Here is a 12371-nt window from a genome sequence, read left to right as displayed (position 1 = left end):
GATTTGAACCATACTTGGCACAGTTGTTGGATATCATAAGAAAACACGTCGTTCAAAATTTCATTCCAATCGGATAAGAATTGCGCACTCTAGAGGCTCAAGAAGTCAAGACCCTAGATCGGTTTATATGGCAGCTATATCAGGTTATGGACCGATATGGCCCATTTACAATACCAACCGACCTACACTAATAAGAAGTATTTGTGCAAAATTTCAAGCGGCTAGCTTTACTCCTTCGGAAGTTAGCGTGTTTTCGACAGACAGACGGACGGACGGACGGACGGACAGACGGACGGACGGACGGACAGACGGACGGACATGGCTAGATCGACATAAAATGTCACGACGATCAAGAATATATATACTTTATGGGGTCTCAGACGAATATTTCGAGTAGTTACAAACAGAATGACGAAATTAGTATACCCCCCATCTTATGGTGGAGGGTATAAAAAAATTATCTCTGTCCAAGTAGGAGGCACACCACTAGTAAACAATGTTGACAGCTTGATCCCAAAAATTGAAAGAGGATCACAAAACGCACAACCATCAATCAGTTCATCTAGGACCCCCATGCCGTTTACGTTGTTACGTCGTAATGACTATACAACTCTGTGCATGTTGCAAAGATGGCAACCCCTGTTGTACGTGATACGCCCATGCATAGGTCGTGCCACCGAAAATCGTCTTTGTGAATGGCCATAAAAAGAAATGACAAAAGAAGAAAAGATACACAGAACGATACCACAACAACCGCTAAATAAATGAAAATAATTTATTCCTTCAAAGTGATCGTCACAAAGCCAATTATTTTTACGTAGCCTGTAGAGTAAAAATAATTGGGAAAGGTCTGTACATATCATCCAGCAAATACATGTCAATCGAAGCTGTCGTTTGCCATTGTTGCATGCCTTTCCAAGCAACCAAATACCTGACAGAAAAATAAACAAAACATATGGAAACAAAAGGTAAGAAAATTGTAATGAAAACCAAATAATTGCACCAAATAATGTGTATGAAAATCTATTTGTGTCTATCTTTCACAGAGAAATATGTCAAATATGCAAAATTAAGGCAATTTTCAAGAACATACTACAATATAAGAGTTTGTTGCGGTTGACGTTGTAAAACATATGTAAGTAGATGCTGAAATATAATATTTGTTTTGGTCGTAGATGCTTCTTTGCCTGTACATCGCCTATTGGTAATCGAATGTGTGTGCAATAAATGTCCAATTTTGTCTGCTTATGATGTTTATGGCCGTCCACCGAAATAATCTAACATAAATCTAATAAGATGCCTGCTATCTGTGACCATATAAAAAGACATGTGTGTATGTTGTGCTGTGTGGGTAATAAATACTTGGATGGAATATGAAAAAGGGACTCAATGGATGTGCATATCGTTGCCGGCGCAGGTAAACATTTGTGATGACACCTTCGGCATGTTTTCCTATCTTCCACATAAATATCGCCAATAATGAATGCTGAATAAAAGAAGAACAGTCATCCATATGTATCCATTTATGAAAGATAAGTCAATTTGTAAATTTCGTCTTGTATACCAAATACTAATTATTTTCTTTAATTACAGGTATCTTTTCAATGTATCAAATTTTACTAAAGTCGTTTCTCTTTCTCTACTATAGGTATTTTATGGACTACTGGTACAATAACAACAAAGAATGTGATTCGCTCAAAGGCCACTATATGACCCAATGACTCGATGATGGAATACCGATATGATATGTGGTAAGAAAAAAGAAGAAAGTTGTAATGCTAGCTGTCATCAGTCTTTTGCCCTTTCATACTCTTAAGTGTTGAGCGTGAACGATGCCTATTAGCTGTCCCTTAAGTGTTTCCACTTTATATTGACAATTTCCAATTGCCCTTCGTATTCGGCATTTCAACCATGGCCTACAGAATTTCGCGTTTATCCCTTTTGCAAAATTAATTACTGTCCAGGCTGAAACTTTGTAAAACGACTTCTTCGGTTGTAAAACCGTACATTACGTTCATATGCCTCGTGTAGTTTTTCATTAATCTTTCTGTGTACCATTTGCATTTGATCGGACTTCGGTAACACATCTATCTCACCGTTTTCCAAAGCGTTTAATTTCCTTAATATTTCATAAGCGTCCGCATGTGTAATCATTTGATAACCCGTGAGAGCAAAATATGAAGATGTACCAGTTGATGTGTGTATATTCGATAGCAATGAACATTCTATTTTTGACAATTTCTCATCCCATTGTGTCTGGTCTGTCTTCAGGTAGCATCTAATGCTACTTAGGATCGTCTGGTTAACCAGTTCACTTTCAGTTCAACCAGTTTGCCTGTGGTGAGTGTATTGGTGAACGAATATGGTGTATACCAAATGTCTTTAAAAGTTCCTGGAATGATTCGGATACAAATTGTTTTCCATTATCGGAGTGTATGCATTCAGGTACTTCGAATTTGTGGAAAATTTCCTCTACAAGAAATCTGTTTACCTGTTTTGTTGTAGCCTTTGCCATAGATTTCAATAGGACAAATTTAGTTTATGGTCCAATACAATAAAAAATATATGCCTTGCCTGATCGTGTTCGTGGGTATGGACCAAGAAAATCCACATCGATTTTTTGGAAAGGCCTTTGTGTGACCACTTCGTTACCAATAGGCGGTCTTAATGTCTGTCTAGGATGTTTCACCTCCTTAAATGTGTCACACTTCCTCACGAAGTCCCTTATTTGTGAAACCATTAAAGGCCAATAAAAATATTGCCTGACACTTTGCAATGTCTTCGCCATTCCGCCATGTGTAGTATCCTTCTCATGTTCTCTCACGATTATATTGTTAGTTAATTCACATGGTATCCTAATTCTCCAACAGCTACCTTCTGATGCCACATGTTCACGATTGAACACAACCCTTTTGTACACTAATCCCTCACAGACCTTCAAATCAGGTAGTCTGCCTTGATTCTGTTCGATTGTATCGACAAGTGCTAAATAATCTGAATTTCTAAATTCCTTTGATTTAAATCGAATATTGCGGCGTTCTCCAATTCGAGTTCATCCATGCTCAGCCGAGACAACATGTCGGGAACAACATTCTTAGATCCTTTTCTATGTTCTATAGAAAACCTGTGCCCCTGTAGCTTAAGCTACATCTGGCCAGTCTACCATTGAGATTACGTTGTCTCATCAACCATTGAAGGCTTGAATGGTCCGTAATAACCGTAAAATCCATAAACTCCACATATTGTCTAAAGCGCTCTATCGCCAGGATCACAGCCAAACACTCCTTCTCGGCTGTGGAATAGTTCTTTTGAGCAGTATTTAATTTCTTCGAAAAATATTCGATAGGATGGCGGCGAGCATCCTTTTGAAAAATTATTGCCCCTACACCAACGTTCGACGCATCACACTGAATAAAGAATGGCCGTTGAAAATCGGGGCTACTAAGAACAGGGCTCGATACCAAACACAACTTTAATTTGTTAAATGCTTCCAATGCCTCTGGGGTCATCACGAACTTCGGTGACTTCTTCAATGTGTCCGTAAAAGATGCCGTCAGTGTTGAGAATTCGTGAATGAAGCGTCGATACCACCCCACTGTACCTAAAAACTTACATACATCCGTACATCCTTCTGACTCTTCGGTGGTCTAATGCCCATGATCGCCTAAATTTTCGAAGGGTCGGGTTTCAATTTACCTGCCCCAACTATGTAACCAAGGTATTTTAATTCTCTATGGCAGAACTTTTTTTAATGTTAATAGTTAATCCAGCTGCTGTCAGCTTGTTTCCCACAACATTCAACATATCCATGTGAACCTGAAAATTAGGTGACACAACCAAAAGATCGTCCAGGTACACAAATACACGGTCCTTCAACTCTGGAGAAATCACTTTGTCCATTAGTCTACACATTCGTTGTGCGTTGCACAGTCCAAAGGGCATTACCTTGAATTGGTAATGGGTCCTCCCTTGGACTGTGAACGCCGTTAACGGTTGACTAGATTCCTCCAGAGGAATTTGCCAAAATGCGTCCTTTAGATCTATGGCTGAAATATAAAATGTGTCTCCTAATCTAGCTAACAACCCATCTATGTTAGGTAGTGGGTAGGCGTACTCACGTGTCGCCTTGTTGAGCTCCCTTCCATCAAGACATAGACGATTTTTATTTGGCTTAATCACCAAAGTAACTCTGTTGTTCCATTCTGCGTTCCTGGCTACTTCAATGACATCTAGGGCAATCATTCGGTCAAGCTCATTGTACAATAACTTTTGAACTGCTGAGTTAACTGGAAAATACCTCACTTTCTTTGCGGTCGAATTTCCCACATCTATTGAATGTTTCTCCAATTGGTTCTACCTAATCCAAACCTAGTATAGCAACGAAACGAGAGTTTCACATTCTCAAGGATGGCATGCTCCTGTGGTGTCAGGCTATGGGCCTTTGTATCCTCCTCCGGTGACTCAATTTCACATATCGATTCCTACAATTCCAGCAAATATATTGTCTACCTGGTACTGCGTTTTGATACAATGCCTCCACATCTTGATTGTCATTTGAACATACATTCTCTTTTACCTCCAGCTCATTCACACGTCTAAAACCTTGATTCTGTTGAGATGAGAAATCCTTTTAGAGATATTCTTTTCCGCTCTCCTGCATTCCTCAAGTTCATCAATCATCTCAATATCTCAGGGAAATATCAATTGTACGAGGTCTTCCTTTAAATTATCTTTCATTACACGAATCAATTCGTATTCTTGTATCGGAATACGAAGTTGATTTCTGTGCTTCACAATCTCGGGAATGTACATATCCGCAGTTTCAGAAGGCAATTGCCGCCGTTCCATTATACGTCTTTGAATTTCGAAGTTTCTTAATAAGGTGATACTTAAGATGGTCCCATTGGCACACTGGGTTCTGATGGAAACCTTTCACGAATATGTCCCATGGACAACTGTAATCTACCCTCAATGATTCAGCCCTAAAAACAAAGTCTTCGACGCTAACTGTCTTCGAAGAACCGTCAAATTTCAAACCCCATTTCTACAATAGCAAAGGGATAATGGGTTTGTAACCATATGTCGGACACTGGTTAGGTATATTTCATGTTGTATTGCTAGGTTGTTGTTGAAATTGTTGTGACTGAGGCGGTTGTTGTCGAAATGGGCCCTGAAAAAATGGTTGTCGAAAGCCGGACATTTGTGGCGCCTGATTGCCTACCTATCTATAACCACTGACATGGTCAAATGAGGTGTTAGCTAGTGAGCCCACCGAATCCCTAATGGCTTGCGGAATCATAACTGCTAGCCTGTCCTCCATTATCCTCAACATATTGGCCTGTGCGGCCCCTACAGATGCGCTAACATAATCCCTTAAACTCAATCCATCCATATTCACTGCAGCTTCGGGATCTACATCCTCGTCTAAGGTTGGAAGTCTTGAATTTGCATGTGACATTCTTGAAAACTCTCTCTTAATTGTATGTGCCGTAATGCTACTGTTCTCAGGTGTCGTAACGTAAGGATTCCGGTGAAGAAGTTGTCTGTGGTCCTAATTCGTTAGGAAATCGTATCGTCATCAAAGGACGTATGCTACCTGACTCTAAAACGGTCGTATTCGTACCTGATTCCGAAGTAATAGAATTTGTGTTATGTGTATTGTTTGTGGAATTTGAATTGTTAGCTATCTCTAAACTTATGTCAGAATGGGGTTCGAAATTCAAAGCACCCCGGTTCAGGCTACTTGGTCGGTTGTTCCTAGCTGCTATTCTGTTCGAGGACCTAGTAGGAGCAGTGTTTCCTATTCCTTTGTGCATTACGAGTCAAATAAAAAAATAATGTTCGCGCTTTCTCCCCAATTGCGATCTATATCAATTCACTGGCGATTTCCCAGAATGAGCATCATTAGAAAAATCAAAAAATATCTCAGTTCGTATTTAATAAACTTTAAACTTTTTATGTTTTGGAAAATTAGTATTCCTTCAATTGTTATTAGATATATGAATAATTGAATGAGCTATGAATGAAGTTATTATTTAAATAATTATAATTGTGTAAAAATGTTGAATTGTGACTCAAATAATTTTAATTTTTATTGTAAACTAGCTGACCCTGGCCGCTCCGCTGCGCCTTCTTTTATTTTATATGGAACAAAAGTTTCCTTGGAATATTTATTTTCGACAATTATAGATCTTTTAGTGAAATACCATGCAAACTTGACCAACAGTTTAACAATATAAGTGCCTTAATCTGAATCCCACATGATCTTTATTGGATTACGAATTTAAGTTTGGTTGTAAGGTGTACTCCATTCTTAAAATACCTTATTTCAGCCCGATATTCTCGTGATGTCTGATTTAGTGGTGTTTTCGGGGGAGAGGTAGTCCCCCAGATACTTGGCCCCGAAGAATGTCAGCATCGTGCTCTTCTCTCAAATACCATTTATTTAAACCCCATATTGGCATTGGCTTAAGAGGAGTTTACAGGATGAGGCGTCCCCCAAACACATGGCCCTAAAATATGTTATCAAATTCGTTTTCTAATCTCAAATACTTTTCATTTGAGCCCCATATTGGCATGATCGAAAATTTTTTTTCCTTTGGGGGAAAGGGGTGATGCCCTAAATACATGGTCCTACATTTTGATATCAAATTCGTATTCTACTCCCAAATACCTTTATTTGAGCCCCATATTGCGATGGTCACTAAAAATTGCTGTTTGTGAGGTATTTTGGGAAAGGGGTAGACCCCCAGGAAATTGGTCCCGAAAATGGGTATCAATTATTGTTTTACCCCCTAAGTCCTTTCATTTTAACTCCACATTGAAATTGTCGGTAAATATGTCCGATTTAGGGGTGGTTTGGGGATTGGGGTGGTCCCCCAAATTCTAAGCCCTGAAAATATATCAGCAACGTGCTCTATTCTCATATATCTACATATCATTTATTTGAACCCATATCGCCATTGCCCTCAAAATTGGATATCAAATTCGTTTTCTAATCTCATTTAAACTCCCTACTGCAAAAGTCAGCAAATATGTCCGGTTTAGGGTATTGGCCCTAAAAACTATGAATATTAAGTTCCACTCTCTTTAAGACCCAAATTGTCTTGGTGAGCAAATATGCCCTATTTGGGGGTTGTTATGGTAGTGGGACGACCGCTAGACAGTTGGCCCCTAATGTTGATATCAGATACGTGGTCTCCTCCCACATACCTTTAATTTGAGCCCCATTTTTTCGTCTACTCTAAAAACCCTCTTATTTGAGCCTTATATTACAATAGTCAGCCAATACTTTCTATTTGGGTGTGGTTGTGGGGGTGGGGTGGCCCCAATAGAAACTTTTTTCTAATATTGAAATCAGATTCGTGCTTTACTTCCAAAGACCTTCCATTTGAGTCCCATATTACTATGGTCGTAAATTTGGTCGTATTTTCACCACGGGGTTATTAAGCACCATTGGTGAAAATTTCAAGAAAATCGGTTCAGCCGTTTCTGAGTCTATAAGGAACACACAAACATACAAACAACCAAACCTACAAACAAACACAAATTGATTTTTATATATAAGATACTGATACTTTAAAGTGTTTTTGTTGGTTTGTTTTAAAATAGAAGAAACAAAAATAAAAACACTTTTGTCTAAGCTGGTTGAACCAACAACAAAAAGTTTTAATAATATTTAAAAAAAAGTACTGTTTAAACCCTTCTATTTTTTTTTTAATAACCCTTTTTTTATAATTATTTAAATAAATTAAATTGTTTTAGTATGTACTATTTAATACGATTGCTACTAGTTAGTAACATAAAACATTAATAACCATAAACGTCTACAAAATAATTAATATATATATTTTATTGTTTTTATTTCCTTTCAGATACAGGTATTTTCTAAACAAGGCTGAAATTTCGTAACTGGTCTGGTCAGAATTTGGCAATTCCGAAATCCGAATACAATCTCTACAATATTTCGCGATAATATTTTTAAATTTTCTAAATTTATATAGAATTTAAATATCATAGAAAAATTAGGTAAATAATTTTATATATTTGGTTTTGTTTCAATAAACAAATAGAAAATTCGATTGAATTTAAAAACATGTGTTTCCCCATAAATATATCAATCGATTTTTGTTGGCAAAGCTTGAAAAAAGACATAAAAGCAATAATTTTTATATATTGGATATAAATTCCAAATTTTTGTCATCTTGCTTCTTCAAAACTGAAACAAATAGATATATTTAGCAATATAGCCATAATAAACTATTCTTTCAAGATTCATCTATAACAAAACGATAAATTTCTGGTCTTCGGACTTAACATTCAATTTCATTTGAACATTGTTGCAAATCGGTATGGTGCTAAAGCTCCCTCCGTGACATCCAATGCTCATAGTAAAATTTAATGTTGAGTTGGGGCTATTGTATAGAAACAATTCTTAAATGGATAAATGTGTGGGCGTCGAAAAGCGATGTTTGTATATATATTTCCAAAGACCAATGCCTCACCTTTCTGAGCTCCAAAATGTAGCGACGGTGCGCAGTTTTGAACATCTCTTGTCGACTGACCCACGTTGCTGGGTGCCAAAATGTAAGAACCCCCTTTGTTAGCGGAAATGGTACAATGGTGTTAGGCTGCGGCTTAGCTCGCCGGATGGGGAGGTTCTTCTTCCGCTTAAGGCTGTACATTTAAATTCATTTTATACCTTTGTAATTCAACTGTTATTCTTATGGACCGGAAATGGGCTATTGCTATTAAGTCGGAAACGGATATGCTTTTTAAATTTCGTTTTTTCATACCCACAGTCATTTTTAAATTCAAGAATAATTCGGATTCCGCTATAATGAGGCTTGGATGTTTAGTCTCCAAGGTAATTCCACCCCATATGACATTTCTGTCATCCGTGATATTTCCGTTGCCTAGACATAATTGGAAATATCTCAAAATCGAACCATCAATTCTGACTAACATAAAAGTTACTTTTCAGCCTTAAAAAAAATCTAACACATAATTATTTAGTATTATATATCAAAATTCACATTTTTATTTTCTAAGAGGGACTAAATTTATAAAAAAAAACAAATAGTAACTATTTGGATTTCCTAGGAATATTTAACAAAATCTTATAATAAAAAAAAAATATTAAACAATTAATTCATAAGTTTTGGTCTTTATATAAACATTTGAATAATAATTTCTTTACATCCTAAAAATAATATAACAATGAGAAAATTTAATACCATATAAAAATTATAAATGACCTTTTTTTTAAATATTAACAAAGCATATTTCTTTATAGTTTTAATCTCTAGAAAATTATTTAAAATATTGATTATTAATAACAATGAGGTTATTAATAATCAATATTTTTTTTTTAATTTTGCCCATGAACAATCCACTATGGAACGGAGAGAAAATTTGCATGGCATAGTACTTCACAGATGTAGCAAGCATTAGGATGGGAAATCTACCACTGAAAAATTATTTCTGATGGCCTCGCCAGGATTCGAATCGAAGCGTTCAGTGCTATAGGCGGACATGCTAACCTCTGCGCTACGGTGGCCTCCAGTCTTTGAGACAGTCAGTAACTTTATCTACCTCGGCACCGCCGTAACCCAAACGAATGACACCAGTTTTGAGATAAAGCGAAGAATAATACTGGCAAACAGATGCTACTTTGGACTAAGTAAGCAGTTTAGAAACGATCTTGACAGACGAAGATTACACAATACAAGACACTGATACTACCGGTGCTGTTGTGAAAGCAGATGAGGCAGTGCTTGGAGTATTTGAGAGAAAGATTCTTCGTAAAATGTATGGACCAGTTTGCGTTAATGGAGAATATAGGCGACGTATGAATTACGAGCTGTATGAGCTGTATGAAGACGATATCATAGTTACACGCATTAAAATACAACGGCTGCGTAAACTAGGTAATATTGTCAGAATGGATGAAGAAGCTCCAGCAAAGAAGTCTTTTCAAGGCAAACACGGTGGTACACGCAAACCGGGAAGACCAAAAGCCCGATGGAAAGATCAAGTTGTGAGAGACACCCTGAATCTTGGTGTCAGATATTTTAGAATGAGCGCAGAAGATCGAGGCGCTTGGAACGCAATTCTACGTTCGGCTAGTGGAACAAATATTCTGCCATAGCCAACTAAATTAAGTAAGTAAACTTTCTATTTTTCTCGATATTTGCCTACCCATGCCACTATGTGTCTGTATATGATAGAAACTAGTCATATATTTGGCTCATTCGCGCTTCTTCGCATTATATATGTGTGAAAGAGAACGCAGAAATAGATACTCGCAATTTGTATTATTAAACAAGTAAAAAGGCGTTAAGTTCGGCGGGCCGAACTTTGGATACCCACCACCTCGGCTATATATGTAAACCACCTTTCATCAAAATTCTGTGAAAATTTCATACCTTATGTACCATAGCAGTTATATCAAAATATGTTCCGATTTGGACCAAATACTAATAAGTATAGTAGCTATATCTAAAAATAAACCGATCTAAACCATATGCGACACGGATGTCGAAAAGCCTAACATGAGTCATTATGGCAAACTTCAGTGAAATCGGATTATAAATACGCCTTATGGGGCCAATACTTTGAAGCGAGATATTGGTCTACATGGCAGCTATATCCAAATCTGGACCGATTTGAGCCAAGGTGCAGAAAAATGTCGAAGAGCCTAACACAAAGCATGTCCCAAATTTCGGCGAAATCGGATAATAAATGCCCCTTTTATGGGCCCAAAACCTTAAATCGAGAGATCGGCCTATATGGCAGCTATATGCAAATCTGGGCCAAATTGAAGAAGGACGTCGAAGAGCCTAACTAAACTCACTGTCTCAAATTTCAGCGACATCGGACAATTAATGAGTCTTTTATAGCCCCAAAACCTAACACCGAGATATCGGTCTATATGGCACCTATATCCAAATCTGGACCGATCTGTTCGATATTGCAGAAGTATGTCAAGGGGCTTAACTTAACTCACTGTCTCAAATTTCGGCGACATCGGACAATAAATGCGCATTTTATGGGCCCAAAACCTTAAATCAAGAAATCGGTCTATATGGCAGCTATATCCAAATCTGCACCGATCTGGGCCAAATTGACGAAGGATGTCGAAGGGCCTAAGACAATTCACTGTCCTAAATTTCATCAAAATCGCATAATAAATGTGGCTTTTGTGGGCCTAAGACCCTAAACCGCAGGATCGGTCTATATGGCAGCTATATCCAAATCTGAATCGATCTGAGCCAAATTAAAGAAGGAAGTCGAAGGGCCTAACACAACTCACTGTCCCAAATTTCGGCGAAATCGGACAATACATATGGTTTTTATGGGCCTAAGATCCTAAATCGGCGGATCGGTCTATATGAGGGCTAAATCAAGATATAGTCCGATATAGCCCATATTCGAACTTAACCTGCTTATGGACAAAAACAGTATCCGTGAAAAGTTTCAGCTCAATATCTCTGTTTTTAAAGACTGTAGCGTGATTTCAACAGACAGACGGACGGACATGTCTGCATCGTCTTAAATTTTTACGCTGATCAAGAATATATTTACTTTACTAGCTGACCCGGGCCCGCTCCGCTGCACCCTGTTTTACTTTATATGTAACAATAGTTTCCTAGGACAATTAAAGAGCTTTAAGTGAAATACCATGCTACGAAAATAGTATATCGCTTGACTAACAGTTTAACAATATAAGTGCCTTTATCTGAATCCCATATGATCTTTATTGGTTTACGAATTTAAGTTTGGATGTAAGGTGTACTCCATTCTTAAAATACTTTATTTCAGCTCGATATTCTGTATTGGTCAGATCGATATATTGTATTGGGTATTGGCCCTAAAAACTATGAATATTTAGATCCACTCTTTTTGGGACCCAAATAGCCTTGGTGAGCAAATACGTCCTATTTGGGAGTTGTTATGGTGGTGGGACGTCCGCTAGACAGTTGGCCCCAATTGAGCCTCATATTGCAATAGTCAGAAAATACTTACTAATTGGGTGGTGTTGTGGGGTTGGGGTGGTCCCATAGACACTTTTCCCGAATATTGATATCAATTTCGTGCTTTACTCCCAAAGACCTTTCATTTGAGCCCCATATTTCTATGGTCGTAAATTTATCCCCTTTGGGGGATGTTTTTGGGGAGATGCGGCCCCCCAAACACTTGGTCCCATATTTGGATATCAGATTCGTTTTCTACATTCAAATACCTTTTATTTAAGCCCCATATTCCCATGGTCAGGAAAAAAGTCCTGGTTGGGGAAGGGGCCCAGCCCCAAGAAACGTGGTCCCACATTTGGATATCAGATTCGTATTCTACTCGCAAATACCTTTCAT

General features: G+C 37.7%; 1 long non-coding RNA gene across 1 annotated transcript; it reads left to right on the top strand.

Annotated features, from left to right (window-relative positions):
- The first annotated feature begins 695 nt into the window (after positions 1 to 695).
- On the top strand, positions 696 to 8045 carry LOC131996319 (uncharacterized). The gene is made up of 3 exons (XR_009397772.1): positions 696 to 968; positions 1047 to 1751; positions 7875 to 8045. It is a non-coding gene; the product is annotated as an uncharacterized LOC131996319 (long non-coding RNA).
- Positions 8046 to 12371: the final 4326 nt, after the last annotated feature.

Source organism: Stomoxys calcitrans, chromosome 3 (assembly GCF_963082655.1).
Source record: "Stomoxys calcitrans chromosome 3, idStoCalc2.1, whole genome shotgun sequence".
Lineage (NCBI taxonomy): Eukaryota > Metazoa > Arthropoda > Insecta > Diptera > Muscidae > Stomoxys > Stomoxys calcitrans.
Note: the sequence above shows the minus strand (reverse complement) of the source record. Positions and strands in the feature narration are given on the sequence as shown.